Genomic DNA, 18,729 nt, shown 5'->3' on the forward strand with positions numbered 1-18,729 from the left:
TTTTAACAATAAAAAATTCACTATCTTGTTGAATGGAATGAATGCAGGTTAGAGGCTTTATCTGTTAGAGATCACTGAGGGAGAGTCAGATGACTTGTATTCCACTTCCCTCATGTCTAATTGTACCCCAAGAGGAAATTCTAACATTGTCAACAAGTTCCTGAAGTCTGATCCAATCTTCACTACACCTTTTCTTCAATAAGATAAAAGAACAAACAGTTCTCTGTATCATTATGGTTGAGTTCCATCTACACTTCTCATCAAATCATCAGTCAGCTTGACAGAAAGTACACAAAACTAGTCTCTAGGAAGAAATTCAGTCCTCAAAACTTAATCTAACACCACCACTCCCCTAAAATTCTGAGCCCCCCTGTTGAGCTGAGAGCCTTTCCCTGGATGGAAGGCAACAAATCATCATTCTTCTAATTAAGGTAAAACCAGAGCATTCCAAAAGTCAAGAGAAGAGAATATTTCAAGACAGGGAATGGTCAACAGGGTGAAACAGCTGAGGGTTCAAGTGAGAAAAGAAATGAAAAGGAGTCATGGCATTTTACTTCTGTGGGAGCAGTTTGGGTGTTGGGGTGGGAAGAGTCAGGTTCTATCAGGTGAAAGAAAGGGGAAATGGAGACAAGCGAGGTAGAACAACTCTTTAGAAATGTGGGAATGGAGAGGAAGGAGGAAGGCAAGTGGTAGTCATTGTGGAGAGGACGTATTTCAGAGGAAAGGCTTCTTTATAGAGGACAGACTACTGTTTATTCCGAGGGAAAAAGATTATAATTCAGGCAAGCTTGCAGATGGGTGATCCTGGGTGGCACAAAGGCAGGAACAGGCAGGGGGTCCAGAGGACAGGTGCAGGGTCACCTCACCCCAGAAATTAGATGACATGGAATAAAGATGGATGCAGAATGTAACTGGGCTGTGGGCTCAGCTCAAGAGAGGGAAGTTTTAATTTAATAATTTCCTCTGTGCACTAAAATGCAGGGTCATCTCCAAAGGAAAGATTGAGGGGAGGGGGAGAGGGAACTGACCAGGGACACAGGAGGGGTGTTGAGTGACTTGGTCTAGGGGAGTCCCCGCTATCCGGACTGAGAGATGGCGAATGACTGAGCATGTCCAGTGGGTGGGGGCTTTCAGGGCAAGGGAATTGGAAAGATAGAGGTTTAAGCTAGTGTTGTTCTTGGGGCGGGGTGGCTAAAGGATACACCTTAATATGTAAGATGAGTGGCAACGAAAATGGAACCAAGCCTATGGATCAAAAGAGAACATAGAAATCAGACACTGGGAGTCCTAATGATGTTCATGAGCAGGTGGCATGAAAGCTGGGAGGGGAAGAGTGCTGGTATAAGATGGGATGTTAAAGACTTTGGAAGTGGAGCTGTACTGAGATCCGGGTATATGTCCTATTTCCTCCACCAACTTGTAAGGTCTGAGAGGCCAAGAATTGATACACATCCTTGTTGTCCCTCCGAATGCATTGTATAACAAGGATTCTGATCTTATATCTTTAGTTTTATTATACATGTTGTCATGGGGCATTGAAGACACTTGGATCATGTAAACTCAATTCTTAGTTCTCAGTACCAATAAAGTGAAGAAATGAGCTCATTCTAAAGAATTCTTTATTGCCTCTCTTCATTATGAACAGAACTCAAAGTGAAAGAAAAATGAATTCTCAATCACAATACTCAAAATTACTTCATTTCCCCCTTTTGTCTTCCTGATTTTATCTGTATAAATATTTAATCTCTGATGGAATAATACAAAAATATAATTATTATCATCATTCTACTTGTTAAGTTACCTCCTTTTGGAATAAGGAATAAAATATTTTCCATATTTCTTTGTGGCATTTTTAAATTTTAATTTAAATATTTTTAAATGGTTCCAAAATTCATGGGTCTACCATATTTAACTACTTCTTTTTATTGTTGGGTATTAGATTATTTCCAGTTTTTCAGTATTCCAAATAATATGGTAATGGACATCTTTTGCATGTAACATTTCTTTCCAGCTATAAATTTCTGAGAGTAAAAAAGACTTAAAAGTCAAACTCTTTAGAGTGCCTGGGTGACTCAGTTGGTTAAGTGTCTGCCTTTGGCTAAGGTCATGACTCCAGGGTCCTGGGATAGAGTCCTACATTGGGCTCCCTGCTCAGCAAGGAGTCTTATTCTCCCTCTGTGTCTCCCCCAACTCGTCCCCTCTCTCTCACTCTCTCTCTGTCTCTCTCTCAAATAAATAAATAAATAAAATCGTAAAAAAAAAAAAATTCAAACTCTTTGAAGGTACATAGTGCTAGAATCTCTTGATACAGCCCCAGTAATGTGAACTTTGCTATGTTCACCAAAACTGCCAACAAAACCAATTGTTAACCACAGAATATATTTAGTCTATGCTAATAGGCTACCAGATACTAGGAGAAGCAGTATAGGATAGGGGAAAGAATGCTGCTTGACATTAAGGAAGTCCAAGTTCTATCTAGTTTCTCGGGAATAACTGACCTTAGTCAGTTTGCTTAACTATCCTGGTCTGAGTGCTTACCTGTATGAGTGTATTTGCCAAAATGATAGTGACTGTCTTTTTCTATGCAAAGATTTCTGCTCCTGGTAATCTCAAGGGGTATCCTGTATACTGACTCATTGACTGGTTAGCTTTTATGGAGTTATACCTGCTGTGGGCCAGTCACTCTCTAAATGCTTTAGATACATTATCTCATCTAATTCACACCACAAACCTAGGTGGGAAGTACTGTCATTAAACCCACTGAGCTGATGCAGAACTAAGATTTAGGCTCAGGAAGTTGAGGCTGACCAAGTTCTCATGGAGGTAAAAAAGCGATCAGGATGTTGAAGGGCCAGCTTAATTCTTATGTCTTGCAATTTCAACCACAACACTATAATGCCTGGGCATGCTTTCTCTTGAAAGAACCCCAAACACTTTAACATTGAACCCGTTTTTGGTATTGCAGTTCTTCTCTTATACAAAGATAGGAGAATTCCACACCACTGGATGGAGAGTCCCAGGATATCCGAGTTGCCTTATTTTTGTTTAACAAAAGCTTTTGTTTTGAAGCCAACTTTTGTTTAGCGTGCCTATTTCTCCTAAAGGAAAAATAACTTCACTTGTCTGTTTATGTTCAGTTTTTGCATTTATGTCTTTTAATCCATGACTATATATCTTACTGTAATAGAGCCGGGATTTTTAATTGGCGTTTCCTTACATAAGTTTATACTACTGACTATTGTTGCCTATTACTCTGCCCATGGGGCAGCTTTTATTTAAAATGAATCAAATTAAATTGCTTCATAAAATTACAGCATATGTTCAGAAAAAATTTCACTGTGCCTGGACTTCATTTTTCATTAAAAACTGTATTCAGCAGATTTCCTGTTTTCAAAAATTATGAGTTGGTACCCCCTAGTGGAAGATACAAAGCAATTTCAGTTAACTACTACTAAAAGCACTGGAGGTACAAAAGACAGGAAGGAATTCTCTGCTCCTTGCTGTGGTGTTTTGGATTCTCCTGTCACTACCTTATTGAGAAACAGTGGAGGTCATTGGTGTGCAGAGCTGCAGGGGGCAGTGTGGAAGAAAAATGGGAATGAGATAGGTGACAATAGGTCTTCAGCAGCATTGGCTTTAGGTATGAGATGGCCATGTTGAAAGGTGGTGGGTAAATCAGCCAGGATGGGATTGGACTTGAGTTGTGTGGTTGGTCAGTTGGCAGGAGGAAGACCGAAAATGTGAGGAGGACAAGTTGAGTGACAGAATTGAGATGGAGGGGAAGGAAGAGCTTTGGAAATGGAAAAGAGTTAAATCAGAACTGGAACTGAAGTATCCAGTATGAAAGATGGGATGGGGTATATTCCAGGGTGAGGACTGGGGGAGGGAGAAGACATCAAAGCAGAGAAGTGTCTGTGGAACCAGCAAATCTGTTGAGGTGGTTATGGGCCACCCTTCTCTGCCATCCCCCTGTCCCTGAGGGGATGAAACTCACTGGTTTAGGGATGTCCTCACTGATGACTGTGTCCTCACTGAGGACTATGATACACATGCTGGCTTTCCCTTACACATGGCGACAGTATCTGCTTTAAACTTTAGGAGTCCTTCACTTAGGTATCAGGACAAAATAGCTAAGCACTTAAAAATTTTCAGAAAGTTACCAGATTGTGAAATGAAATAAAGTAGATGTCTGTTGCCATGAAAGGGCAAAGCCATATGTCCTAATGTCCATACGCTGGGGAGGGAGGGCTGACCCCTTAGGAAAACTAGAGGTGCCCAAGAAAGATGTGCTTAGATGCTCTTCTCTGCTGGATAGCATCAATAAACTGAACGAACATACTTTGAATTCTGTTATCCAGATCACTGATTTAAATGTTTAAATACCTTGCTCCAACACCCCTTGAACCTGTAGTTGTCACGTGTGCTGATCAATATTGACTTGTTAATATTCAATCGGGAGAGGGTTTATCCTTGGAGGGTTGCAGGCACCCCTGGCCTTTCTCTCGGAATAGTAAATCTGAACTTGTGGCTATGTTTAAAATTTTAGTTTTCTTTCTGTAGGAAAAAGTACCACGAGGATGGCTGCATTGCATCAAATTCTAAACCAAAGTTTGGGACTCTAAAGGGACCAGGATCCGAGATGATACCTTATCCAGTGTTTTCCAAACTGGCCAGTAGCAAAATCATTACGGGGGAGGGCAGTGTTTAAAAATACACATTCCTAATCTCACAAAACAAACAGGTTGCCAGGGGTGGGGGTAGGGAGAGGGTGGTGGGTTTATAGACATTGGGGAGGGTATGTGCCATGGTGAGTGCTGTGAAGTGCGTAAACCTGGCGATTCATAGACCTGTACCCCTGGGGCTAATAATACATTATATGTTTATTTAAAAAATTAAAAATTTATTAAAAAAATAAAAATACACATTCATCTGCCTTTTGCCACTAAGTCACAATCTCCAGGGGCTGGTGCCCAGGAAGCTTACCCAGAGCAATCTGATCATCGCCCATCACTGGGAGCCACCAACCTACTCCAGCCTCAGAATCCATCTGGGGAATTCTCTTTGATCTTAGTAAGAATTTCTGCGATGCAAGGAACGGAAACCCAAGCCAGCTTTAGTAAAGGGGCAGCTATTGTTCAGAGATGAGGAATCTTGCACAAGGAAGGAACTGAAGGAAATTGATTTGGCTCTCCCATGAGTAGAAAGTCATTAGGCAGCTCCCTTCTCTCTGTTTGTCCTGTTTGTCACGGCTTCTCTCTGCATTTTGGCAGGCCACCTTCTTCAGCAAGGCTCTTAGTTTTGGTCCTCCCAGTCTTGGGCTTTGCATGGCTTTGGGTTGCCACAGCTCTGACTCGGATACCAGTGCTGGATCACCTTATAGCCCTTGCTGACTCCACCACACATGTTCTTCAGTTCAGGAGAGACTCCAGGCTGGGTCAGGGGTCTGGCCTTGGTTCAGTCTATTGTGATGGGTGGGGAGAGGTCCCATGACACACAAATGGTTGCCTATATCCACCTCCTCAGTAAAAGTGGGAGGGACTCTTCCAAAGGAGCGGAAGTACAGTCTGGCTAAGCACTCAAGGAGGGTCCACTAAATGTTACAGCTCTTTTAGAATTTGTCTAGTAGGTTTTCCAGTCTTCACCAGAAGACTCCCCCATGGAAAACAAAACAAACAAACAAACAAACAAACAGTCCACTATATATTTGTAACGCCCCAGTGAGGGAATCATTTGGGCTCAGCTTGAATACTTCCTGAAACAAGGAAATCACCATTCTGTGAGGTCCATTCCTTTTCCAGTTCTAAGTACTCAACGGCTTCTTTGGTAATGACCGTCATACATTCTAAGTTCATTCTCTGCAATAATACAGAATAAACTTATTCCTTGGTCTTTAAGAACCTGAAGATGGCTATTGTGTTCATCTCAAGATTTTTATTTCCACATCGTATATGCTTAGTTCCTTGTCATGGTCCTCTCTGGATCTAGACGCTCATCATGCTGGGTTCCTTCCTTTGCACGTGGCTTGAGTTAGTGGTTGTTCTCATTAAAGAATTTGCTGACTTAAAAATCATAGTTTTTCTTAAAAGATTGAGAGTGGCTTTAAAATATGCAATAGAACAACCCCCAAAATACTTCAAACCAAAAGTATGAGGGCAAAAGGAATACATTTTGTAAAATAAGCAGGCAATGGAGGAGAAATTGGTTCATGAAGCCCATGAGAGACTGTGGCTTGCTCAGGGTGGGCTACGGGATTGCTTCTTCAGCTTTCTAGTGGCTAGCCTAAAGGGAGAGTGAGAAATCACTGCATTCGTGAGAGAAAAAACAAGCCACTGGCCCAGAAGAATGTAAATGATTTCTGGTGCAAAGAACAGGAAATGTTTTCTCCTTGGGGTTCTCCAAGAGAAGATGTCATAAAACCAGGTAAATAATATCTTTAACAATATCCTTAAAGTAAATATTGTAGTCATTTCCTAGGACTCTTTCTGACAATATCTGCAAAAGGAGACACAATGGTGTTTGATGAAAGCACAATTCAGTGAAGCATCTGGAGTGAGGCTCTGTGATCCAGACTGGGTGCCCTCTGTGGTTCTTTGCCCCAGTGTCTGTGGATGGGTGTTAGAGGATCTAGCAATGGTTTTCAAGCTGTGCTCTGAGGGTCCCATCAGTGGTGGGACTTCAAGCTTCTGATCCCTCCCCTATATCCCATTCTCTGACTCCAGGATTCTAGAAAAACATGGTTTGAAGAAGGAGTCTAGGGCTAAAAAGGAAATTTGAAAATCACTGATATAAGAGAATGGGTCACTGCTATCCCTCAGATAATCTATCATAGATAATGCTCATTTCCCAAAGTTTTCAATAGTCAAGGAACAGTGGTGATTTCCAAGATTAAACACCCTGATAAGTTCCTAAGGCACAGAACCTCTGTGTTGCCAGCTGAACTCAGAGCCATATGTTTTAATAATCAAGCAAGCTAGGGAGGGCTTGACAACTTCTTATTAAATCTGAGGTGCCTAACAAGGACATATGGTGGACAGAAGGCCACTGCTCCTTCACCTGGAGGTGGGCTAGGAAAGGACTGTCTGTTAGTGCTCAGATTCTCCTTAGGAACTAATTTGGTGTTTGCTCTAACAAGATGATACAGTACAACCTCAATGATTTTAGCCTGAAAAATAGTTGAATCTCATAACCATATATCCATTTTATCCATAAGTAAATCACAGTAACTCACTCATAGAACATCTCACTTTTTATACTGAAAAGTGTATACATAAGTTTAAAAATGTAATATATATATATATAAAAAACTATATAAAAGATGATGATTTTGGATTCAGACCATCTAGTTTTTCTTTGTGATAATAACAGATAGTATCAGCTCTGTATTAAGGCCATTCTGGTTTTGATACTAAGGAAAACCTGGCATTGATGTGCCAGAGAAAGCCCACTTCTCTATTCCTTGTAATTGGAAAAGGTGCCATTTCTGATCCATCAATAGACTCTAATTCCTGACCTTGAAACACGGTGGCATGAAGTGCAGGTTCCTTATAAGCCTTGTGATTGAGGGTGGGATGGACCTTGACAATCAATACTGAGCACAAGGATCTTGGTTTATAACTGATTTCAGTCCTCAAAGATTATGGACAGATCAATAAAAGCTACAAACACTCTTAGGTTTTTCTTGTCAGATTTTACCACAAGGTTGACAAAGACTTTAATAATGATCAGTGGTGGAATAGCTATGCCTACAGCTCACTTTGTGTAGAGCACTGGCCCAAGAGTCCTAGAAGTTTACAATTCATCAAGCAGGAAGGTGACATGCATTTTAGATAGACCACCTAGTAAATTAGGAGTAAGTAAATGATTGCCCTGAGGAAAAATGTAATAGACTAAACTCTGGGCCAATCAATAAGGAGACATTTCCAACAAAATACCACCAGCACAGGCTCTTCCCCATCTATTCACAAAATCATGTAATAACTTAATGTATTTTAAGTTCTGTGGGTATCGCGTATATATATGAGGATCCCTGTGTTTTACAATTGCTGGTGATCAGTGAAAGTGGGAAATTGAAAAATTAATTATATGTAAACTAATCTTTATTACTCTCCCAAGATGGCAATAAGCATCTGTCGGGGAAAAACCCAAAATGCCTGATTGACCACAGCTACATGGATTGATAGAACTCTACCTTCCCAGAGGGCCTGCCAGCTACTGCCCAAAGCAGATGTGTCTGGCTACCTGCAGACCCTTTTAACCTAATTTCAAATGACCAGGGCAGGTACAGCACCCCAGAGTCCAAGAGCCTGTCTGGGGAGCAAGGATGACACCAACAAAGACCAGGCTTGTGAAGAGCAGGTCCCAACTCTTCCTTCCAGAAGCAGCAGCACCCAGTGTGCCCTCCCTGTAGGTTCACACAGCCCGCCTCAGGTTATCTTTACATTCACTTTGGGACATGAGGCCTCATCCCAACATCGAAATGGCAGAATTCCCTCTGTCCAGTTTGTACAAACACATGTCACTTGCCTAGAAGACCACATCACTTGGTTCCCAAAACAGCTGAAGATAAAGCTTTTTTTAGTAAACAAATTGAGATGGGAGCTCTCTATTAGAAGGGATCTGTGGATGATCAGCCTTCTCCAAGAATTTTGTTTAGCTCCATTTTTAAAAAATGTGCTCCATGATAGACCGGTCCCAGTACCTGACTGGTCTGCAAACTTAGAGTAGTTAGCCTCTGTTGGCAAAGTTTTGAGAAGTTAGCATCCGAGGAAGCAGCCACTATCTGAATGTCAGGACTTCTCCCAAGAAAATCTTACTAGGGAAATTGCCGCAGAACTTGGCTATTAACAGAGTGGATGGCCAAGCTCTTCTGAAGTAACGATATGTTTATATTGAGTTTTACATTTTACATCTTCCTAGGTGGCCATTTACAGTTCTCCTCACTTGTGCTGTGCCATTAATCTTGCTATGCTTTGTTTGTTGATGCCTCATTGAGGGGGACAGGTCAGTCAGTTGGCCTGCTCTGCCTTCACTCCCTTCTCGGAGTCAGCGCCCTCCCCACTCCCAGAAATATGGGACTTGGACAGAGACACTAGACAGGTACTGTTTGAAGTTTTATATGTGTTATTAAGTTTTATATCAATTTAGGGTCATAATTCCCAGTAGGATGACTTATGTTAATTCTTTTTTAAAAATTTAAATTCATTTAGCCAACATATAATAAGTACATCATTAGTTCTTGAGTTGCATATAGTACCCAGGGCTCATCACCTCATGTTCCCTCCTTAGTGCCCATCACCCACTTACCCCATTCCCCACCCCACCCCCCGCCCACCTTCCCTCCAGCAACTCTCTGTTTCTTGTAGTTAAGAGTCTCTCATGGTTTGTTTCCTCTCTGATTATTTCCCATTCAGTTTTCCCTCTCTTCCTTATGATCCTCTGTGCTGTTTCTTATTCCACATGTGAGTGAAATCATATAATTGTCTTTCTCTGATGGACTTGCTTTGCTCCACATAATACCCTCTAGTTCCATCCATGTCAGTGTAAATAGCAAATATTCATCCTTTCTGATGGCTGAGTAATATCCATTGCATATGTATGTATGTATATACTCACACATACATACATACCACATGTTCTTTAATCCATTCATCTGTCAGTGGGCATCTTGGCTCCTTCCATAGTTTGGCTACTGTAGACAATGCTGCTATAAACAGCGGGGTGCAATTGCCCCTTCAGATCATAATATTTGTATCTTTGGGGTAAATACCTAGTAGTGCAATTGTTGGGTCATAGGGTAGCTCTGTTTTTAACTTTTTGAGGAAATTCCATACTGTTTTCCAGAGTAGCTATACCAGATTGCTCTCCCACCAACAGTGTAAGAGTGTTCCCCTTTCTTCACATCCATGCCAGCATTTGTTATTTCCTGATTTGTCAATTTTAGCCATTCTGACTGATGTGAAGGGATATCTCGTTGTGGTTTTGATTTGTTTTTCCCTGATGCGGAGTGATGTTGAGCATTTGTTCATGTATTCTGTTGGCCATTGGATGTCTTCTTTGGAGAAATGTCTGTTCATGTCTTCTGCTCATTTCTTGACTGGATTATTTGTTCCTTGGGTATTGAGTTTGGTAAGTTCTTTATAGATCTTGGGTACTAGCCCTTTATCTGATATGTCATTTGCAAATATCTTCTCCCATTCTGTAGATTGCCTTTTACTTTTGCTGACTGTTTCCTTTGCCATAGAAAATCTTTTTCTCTCAATGAGTCCTAATAGTTCATTTTTGCTTTTGTTTCCCTTGCCTTTGGAAACATGTCTTACAAGAAATTGCTACAGCCAAGGTTGAAGAGGTTGCTGCCCGTGTTCCCCTCTAGGATTTTGATGGATCCCTATCTCACATTTAGGTCTTTCATTCTGAGTTTATTTTTGTGTATGGTGTAATAGGTCCAGTTTCATTCTTCTGCATGTGGCTGTCCAATTTTCCCAGCACTATTTGTTAAAGAGACTGTCCTTTTTCAATTGGAGATTCTTTCCTGCTTTGTTGAATATTAGTTGACCATAGAGTTGTGCATCATTTTCTGGGTTCTCTATTCTGTTGCATTTATCTATGCGCCTGTTTTTGTGCCAGTACCATACTGTCTTGATGATTATAGCTTTGTAATATAGCTTGAAGTCTGGCATTGTGATGCCACTAGCTTTGGTTTTCTTTTTCAACATTCCTCTAGCAATTTGGAGTCTTTTCTGGTTCCATGCAAATTTTGGGATTGTTTTTACTAGCTCTGTGAAAAATGTTGATGGTGAGATGCCTGGGTGGCTCAGTTGGTTAAGAGTCTGCCTTTGGCTCAGCTCCTGACCCCAGGGTCCTGGAATTGAGTCCCACATCAGGCTCCTTGATTGGCCAGGAGCCTGCTTCTCCCTCTGCTGACTGCTCTCCCTACTTGTGCTCTCTCTCTCTTTCTAACGAATAAATAAGTAAAAATCTTTAAAGAAAAAGAAAAGAAAAATGTTGAAGATATTTTAATAGAGATTGCACTGAATGTGTAGATTGCTCTGGGTAGCATAGACATTTTAAGAATATTTATTCTTCCAATCCATGAGCATGGGATGTTTTTCCATTTCTTTGTGTCTTCCTCAATTTCTTTCATAAATGTTCTGTAAGTTTTAGAGTACAGATCCTTTACCTCTTTGGTTAGGTTTATTCCTAGGTATCTTATGGTTTTTGGTGCAATTGTAAATAGGATTGATTCCTTAATTTCTCATTTTGTTTTCCTGTCTCATTGTTAGTGGATAGAAATGCAACTGATTTCTGTGCTTTGATTTAATATCCTGCCATGTTATCAAATTCCTGTATGAATTCTAGCAATTTTGGGGTGGAGTCTTTTGGGTTTTCCACATAAAGTATCATCCCATCTGTGAAGAGTGAGAGTTTGACTTTTTTGCCAATTTGAATGCCTTTTATTTCTTTTTGTTGTCTGATTACTGTGAATAAGACTTCCAGTACCATGTTGAACAACGGTGGTGAGTGGACATCCCTGTCGTGTTCCTGACCTTAGGGGAAAAGCTGTTTTTTCCCCATTCAGAATGATATTTGCTGTGGGCTTTTCATAGATGGCTTTTATAGTATTGAGGTACATTCCCTCTATCCCTACTCTGTGGAGCTCTTTAATCAAGACAGGATGCTCTCTTTTGACTAATGCTTTTTCTGCATCTATTGAGAGGATCATACGGTTCTTGTCCCTTCTTTTACTAATGTATTCTATCACACCGATTGATTTGCAAGTGTTGAACCACCCTTGCAGTCCAGGAATAAATCCCACTTGAGCGTGGTGAATAATCCTTTTAATGTACTGTTGGATCCTGTTGGCTGGTATCTTGGTGAGAATTTTGGCATCCATGTTCATCAGGATATTGGTCTGTAATTCTCCTTTTTGGTGGGGTCTTGGTCTGGTTTGGGGATCAAGGTAATGTTCACCTTATAGGATGAATTTGGAGGTTTTCCTTCCATTTCTATTTTTTGAAACAGCTTCAGAAGAACAGGTATTAGTTCTTCTTTAAATGTTTGGTAAAATTCCCCCAGGAAGCCATCCAACCCTGGACTTTTGTGTGTTGGGAGAGTTTTGATTACTGCTTCAAATTTCCTTGCTTGTTATGGGTCTGTTTAGGTTTTCTATTCCTGTGTCAGTTTTGATAATTTATAAGTTTCTAGGAATGCATTCCTTTCTTCCAGGAATGGAAGATAAATTATGCCTAATTTATTGACATATAGTTGCTCATAATATGTTCTTAAAATTATTTTTATTTCCTTGATGTTGATTGTGATCTCTTCTCTTTCATTCATGATTTTATTAATTTGGGTTCTTTCTCTTTTCTTTTTTGATAAGTCCGGCTAGGAACCAGTTCATTGTCTTACTAATTCTTTCAAAGAACCAACTTCTAGTTCGTTGATCTGTTCTCCTGTTCTTTTTCATTGATTTCTACTCTAATCTTGATTATTTCTCCTCTCCTTCTTGGTTTAGGCTTTGTTTGCTATTCTTTCTCCAGCTCCTTTAGGTGTAATGTTAGCTTGTGTATTTGAGACTTTTCTAGTTTCTCGAGAAAGGCTTGTAGTGCTATGTACTTCCCTCTTAGGATCACCTTTGCTGCACCCCCAAGGTTTCAAACAGTTGTGTTTTTGCTTTCATTTGTTTCCATGAATTTTTAAAATTCTTTAATTTCCTGGTTGACCCATTCATTCTTTAGTAGGATGCTCTTTAACCTCCAAGTATTTGAATTCCTTCCAAATTTTGTCTTATGATTGAGTTCAAGTTTCAAAGAATTGTGGTCTGAAAATATGCAGGGAATAATCCCAAACTTTTGGTACCAGTTGAGACCTGATTTGCGACCCAGTAGGTGATCCATTCTGGAGAATGTTCCATGTGCATGTAGGAAGAATGTGTATTCTGTTGCTTTAGGATGGAATGCTCTGTATATATCTGTGAGTTCCATCTGGTCCAGTATGTTGTTCAAAGCCCTTGTTTTCTTGTTGATCTTCTACTTAGATGGTCTGTCCATTGCTATAAGTGAGGCATTGAACTCCCCCCATTATTATCAATGTGTTTCTTTAATTTTGTTATTAATTGGTTTATATATTGGCTGCTCCAAGTTAGGAGCATAAATTTTTATAATTGTTAGATCTTGTTGAATAGACCCTTTAAGCATGATATAGTGTCCCTCTACATCTTTTACTACAGTCTTTGATTTAAAGTCTAATTTGTTTTCTGTAAGGTTATCTACCCTAGTTTTCTTTTGATGTCCATTAGCAAGATAAATTATTCTCCCCTCCCTCATTTTCAATCTGGAGGTGTCTTTGTGTCTAAAATAAGTCTCTTGTGGATAGCATATGGATGGGTCTTCCTTTTTTATCCAATCTGATACCCTGCATCTTTTGACTGGAACATTTACCCATTTACATTCAGAGTAACTATTGAAAGATATGAATTTAGTGCTGTTGTATTGCCTTAAAGTCACTGTTTCTGTGTTTTGTCTCTGTTCCTTTCTGTTCTGTTACTTTTGAGCTCTCTCGTTGCTTACAGGATACCCTTTAATATTTCTTGCAGGGCTGGTTTAGTGATCACAAATTATTCTTTTTTTCCTGTTTATCCTGGAACCTCTTTATCTCTCCTTCCATTCTGAATGAGAGCCTTGCTGGAAAAGTATTCTTGCCTGCATGTTTTTCTCATTTAGTACCCTGAATTTATCATGCCAGCCCTTTCTGACCTGCCACATCTCTGTGGATAGGTATTCTGCCAGTCTAATGTTTCTACCCCCCCAGGTTAAGGACCTCTTGTCTCCAGTGCTTTCAGGATTTTCTCTTTATCTCTGAGATTTGCAAGCTTCACTATCTTCTGTTGGGGTGATGATATATTGTCATTGATTTTGAGGGAGCTTCTCTTTGCCTCCTGGACTTGAATGCCCGTTTCCTTCCCCAGATTAGGGAAGTTCTCAGATATGATTTGCTCAAATATATCTTCTGTCCCTCTCTCTTTCTTCTTCCTCTGGAACCCCAATAATTCCAATATTGTTTTGCTCTAAGGTAGTGCTGATTTCTCGAAGCCCCCCCCCCCCATGTTCCATTAGTTGCTTTTCTCGATTTTCCTCGGTTTCCTTACTTTCCATTATTTGTCTTCTGTGTCACTGACTCCCTCTTCTGCCTCATTTATCTTAGCCATTAGAGCATATATTTTAGGCTGCATTTCAGTTAAAGCATTTTTAATTTCAGCCTGATTAGATTTTAGTTCTTTTACTTCTGCATTAAGAGATTCTCTAGTGTTTTTTATGCTTTTTGAAGCCCAGCAAGTATCTTTACAATTGTTTTTCTAAATTCTAGGACAGACACTTATATTCATATCAATTAAATCTCTGGCAGAGACTATTACCTCTAGTTCTTTTGCTGTGAATGTCTCCTTCTAGTCATTTTATCCAGAGAAAAATAGATGAACAGGAACGAAATAAAAAATATCAACCACAAATTCAGTGAAATACACAATAGATAAATCTGAAGAGATCTGAAATCAATGCAGGAGTATTTTAGTTCTGTGTGACCCATAAACTTAGTGTTTGCCTGATATTCCTTCTGGTCTTCTGGGGGAGGCCCTGTTGCACTGATTCTCAGGTGTCTTTGTCTGTGTGGAGTTGCACCACCCCTTACCAGAGGCCAGGCTCAGTGTAAGTGGACTTATGTTCTATGTGGCTTTATTCCCTGAAGGCTTTCCGTGCCACTTTAGAAGATGAAAAAAAAAAAAAAATGAAAATGGCAGTGCCCCAAACTCCAGCCCCAGAGCTGGAGGTCCCCACTCTTCATTGCACCCTTAGGGAAAAGCAGTCACATTTGTGTGTGCCAAGCTGTAGACTCCTGAGGTGTGCACCCATGCCAATCTTCCTGCAGGAGGGAGGAGGGCTGCTGCAGTTCTGCTGCTTGTTGCGCCCCTACTTGGAGAGAAGTCACCTGATCATGCCTGGGCTTGTGGTTTATGGCAATGTCCAGCTGAAAGCCCACTCCCAGGGTTGCTGATTGTAGCCTGTTCCAATCCCTGGGAACTCTGCTGCACTCACACACCTCCGTTCTTTCTGTGACCCTGGGGATCCAGGGAGAGACCACACTGTCCTACTTAGGATTCTGTCCCAATTTGCCACCTGAGCACCTTTCAAGCAGGGATGTTTCCCACTGAAGAGAAGTCTGAAAGTTCCAATTTTGCACTTTGCCACTTTGCCATATCACTTTCTGGTAGCTGACTTATAGAGGCTCTCTCCCAGTTTATCTTCTGATATATCCCCTCAGATTCACTTCTCTGCACCTCATACCATGCAAAAAGTGGTCACTTTCCTATTTCTAGAATTGCATCCCCATTTTTTCTTAGATCTCAGAATTCACAGGTATTTAGAATGGTTTGATAGATATCTAGCTGAATTCAAGGGACCAGATGAAACAAGGGTTCCCTACTCTTCTACCATCTTCCCTCCAGACAATTTACAGTAATTCTTTAAATCTGGTATATTAGCCAGCCCTCCTAGCTTACATCATCCAACTATTTGATTAACATACCTCTTCATTTAAGTCACTAATCAAAATGTTGACTAGATTTGGCTAAATGTTGATGTTGACTAGGTGGTGGATTTGTTTGATGGAGCATAAGATGAACATTCAATATGTTGTTGTAGATCTATTTGTTGTCTGAAGAGATGGGCCTGGTACATTGAAAAATGAAAAAAAAAATCATGTAATATTATGCATTTCCGATTCCACTGTCAAAATATGTGTGCATGTGTATAAAGATAGAAAAGTGTCTGGAAAGAGATGTACCAAGAAAGTCAGTGTTTACCTTGAGTGGCTGGGCTACTAGTTATTTTTCATTTTTTTTAAACACTTATATGTATCTTCTGAAAAATAATTTAGTATAGATGCTTTTATAAATAGGACAATTTATAAAAATATTGTATTTTTTAAACATGCAAAACAAGTAGAAGAAATATCAAAGAGACTCCTCTGCCTTATCTCTAAAGAATCTCAGACTGTTCTGCTAAACAGAACTATTGAAAGAGATTTTTAAAAACAGCTCCCTTGGAAAAATTACCAGATGATACTGCTGTTGCCAGTCTTTGGACCATTTAATTAATTGGGATTACACTTAACTTCTCTGCCTCTTATTGGCTGTGGGACCTCAGTAACTAACCTAAACTGAAAAGAATTTTTTTTTTCTATGCTTCAAGACAGAATGTTAACATTTATATTAAAGGATGGTTGTGAGGCTTAAATGACATAATGACACAAGATGCCTAATCGAGTTCCCAGAGCATGGTGTAGTTAGGAATGCTATGTTGGTCTCCATAGCATCTAGCCGGTGGTTCTCAACCTTATTCACAACTCATCTGTTATCACACCGCTTACCTCTTCTCCATTTCCAGCACACTTTAGGATCTTATCTGAGTCCAAGAAGAAAGCACAGAAAGTAATGACTAAGTATTGATGTTGCTGACAATTTACCGAAACCATCATATCTAATGATCTCCAAATAAAGGAATAAGCTTTTGATAAATAACTTATGTTTTGAACCCCTTTGTTGAAGCTGCTTTTTGTGTGTGTGGCTTTTGCATTACTGGAATCCCCCTGCATTCTGAGAAGCCTGGAAGTTAACTCAAGAAATATTTGCAGTATTGCATAAAGCAATGTGTGATCTTCAATCCCCAAAGAACTTAAAGACAAATGGGAAAGACTAAGCAGTAAAATATCACTTTTACACATCAGGACGTTTTAGTGGATTTTTTGTCATGTTAATGTCCTACTCGATGAGAGAAGAGTGAAACAACATAGCTAACAACAACAACAAAAAAAACAAACACCTTTTCAATTAGAGAAGGATATTTTTCTAATTTAAATTTAATTAGCCAACATATAGTACATCATTAGCTTCAGATGTAGAATTCAATAACTCATCAGTTGCATATAATACCCAGTAGAGCAGGATATTTTTAAAGCAATTCTTGTGGGAGTTATCAATTCCTATAGCAGAGGGTTCACACCACCTCAGAAGGTCTGAGATCAAAGAGATCTAGCCTTGAAGAGGCCACTGAGCTGGAAGGAAAGGTGACTCATGTGGCTTGGGAGCCCCACACCCAAAGCTCAGTCTTTGAGGCATTGTTCTTGGAATAGCAAGCCTGGTTGCTCCTCGGGGGAGAGTAACTAAGACAGTACACAGCCATGTTCCTCCCCTCCCTTCTACTTATGCCCCCAGAGCAGGGCGGCGTATGTGAGCAATGGAAAATTCCTTTGACCCAAAGTAGGGCTGGAGAAGGGTCATACAGCTTTCGAAAACAGAGCCAGTGGATGCTAGCTTCCCTTTCTATAGAGTCAGTGGCCCATAATGTCTCCAGGCTTGAGGGGCTCCTGAAAGAGTGCTTGGAATCATCATTTTCCAAGCAGAAGACTGGTCATGCCTTATAAAAATCAAGATAAAGTCCTTTAGGGGTACCCCTGATTTTACCTCCTTATTTTTTTTTAAATTTTATTTATTTATTTGACAGACAGAGATCACAAGTAGACAGAGAGGCAGGCAGAGAGAGAGGAGGAAGCAGGCTCCCTATGGAGCAGAGAGCCTGATGCGGGGCTAAATCCCAGGATCCTGGGATCATGACCTGAGCCGAGGGCAGAGGCTTTGACCCACTGAGCCACCCAGGCACCCCTGATTTTACCTCTTAAAAAAAAAAAAAAGAATTATCCTACTTGAACATATTATTTCTTAAACATGTTGTTTCTAAGGACTTTGTGATTTTAAAACATGTAAATATAATTTATGGTTATAGACGTGTCATGAATTGTTTACATTTAAAATATCTATAGTTACCTATGCAATATGATCATTTGTAATTCACATGACAATGATTAGGAAAAAGATTTCAATTGTTGTATGCAAGGTCCGTCGACTAAACAATTTTGGAACTTGAAATTTGTTTGATATTACTTGTGTTTATTAGTATTATTTTAATTCTGATCCTTTTTCTTCCTGTCTTTCGATTTATGGTTTGTGGCCATTAGATGGCGCTGTGCATTTCAAATATGAAAAGCCTGTGCCGTAAGGCTGGGCAGTCGTGAAGAAAGTAATATGCATTAGTTAAGATTGCCACGTTTTTGTCCCAGTGAGGGTAGAAACATTTCATTTTTCACATAAAAATTTTCAGTATTATAATTTATTAAGTAGACATTGAGAGCATAATCCCACAGTCCCGTACAAATCCTCCCTTGCGTAAAGAAAATAAATGTTCCTTCCCATGTGACACAGGTATAATGCCCCTCAGACTTCAGTTTGGGTGTGGGGTTCCTGAGTCACATGAGATAATATAACTCCTTCACCTCCCCTCAGAGAAGCTGCCGCTGATTTTCTAACAATGTTGATTAACTTTTATTAGTGTAGTCACATTCTTTCATTTGGAAGTCTTTATCACCGGAAGCATTTACTGACAAGTAAGATGCAAATTTATTTATAAATTATTTGAAATGCTAAACTCAACTCTGGAAAAGAATAAAATTAATTGGCTTTCTTTTAAAATTGATAGATCAATCCAAGGAGGTGGCTTTATTATGCTCACCGTTAACCCACTAATAATAGAGGATGAGCTTATGGAGGTTTTATGCCAGACTTTATGGAGGTTTTATGCTTCTTGCATACCACAGCCTCTGCTACCCTGGCAGTACACCCTCCAG

At 39.9% G+C, this 18,729-nt stretch overlaps 1 non-coding gene across 1 annotated transcript; it reads left to right on the forward strand.

The window, feature by feature from the left end:
* The first annotated feature begins 5,592 nt into the window (after nt 1–5,592).
* On the forward strand, nt 5,593–5,654 carry LOC123945381. The gene has a single exon (XR_006819210.1). It is a non-coding gene; the product is annotated as a U7 small nuclear RNA (small nuclear RNA).
* The last annotated feature ends 13,075 nt before the right edge of the window (nt 5,655–18,729 follow it).

This window comes from Meles meles, chromosome 6 (assembly GCF_922984935.1).
Source record: "Meles meles chromosome 6, mMelMel3.1 paternal haplotype, whole genome shotgun sequence".
Taxonomy (NCBI): domain Eukaryota; kingdom Metazoa; phylum Chordata; class Mammalia; order Carnivora; family Mustelidae; genus Meles; species Meles meles.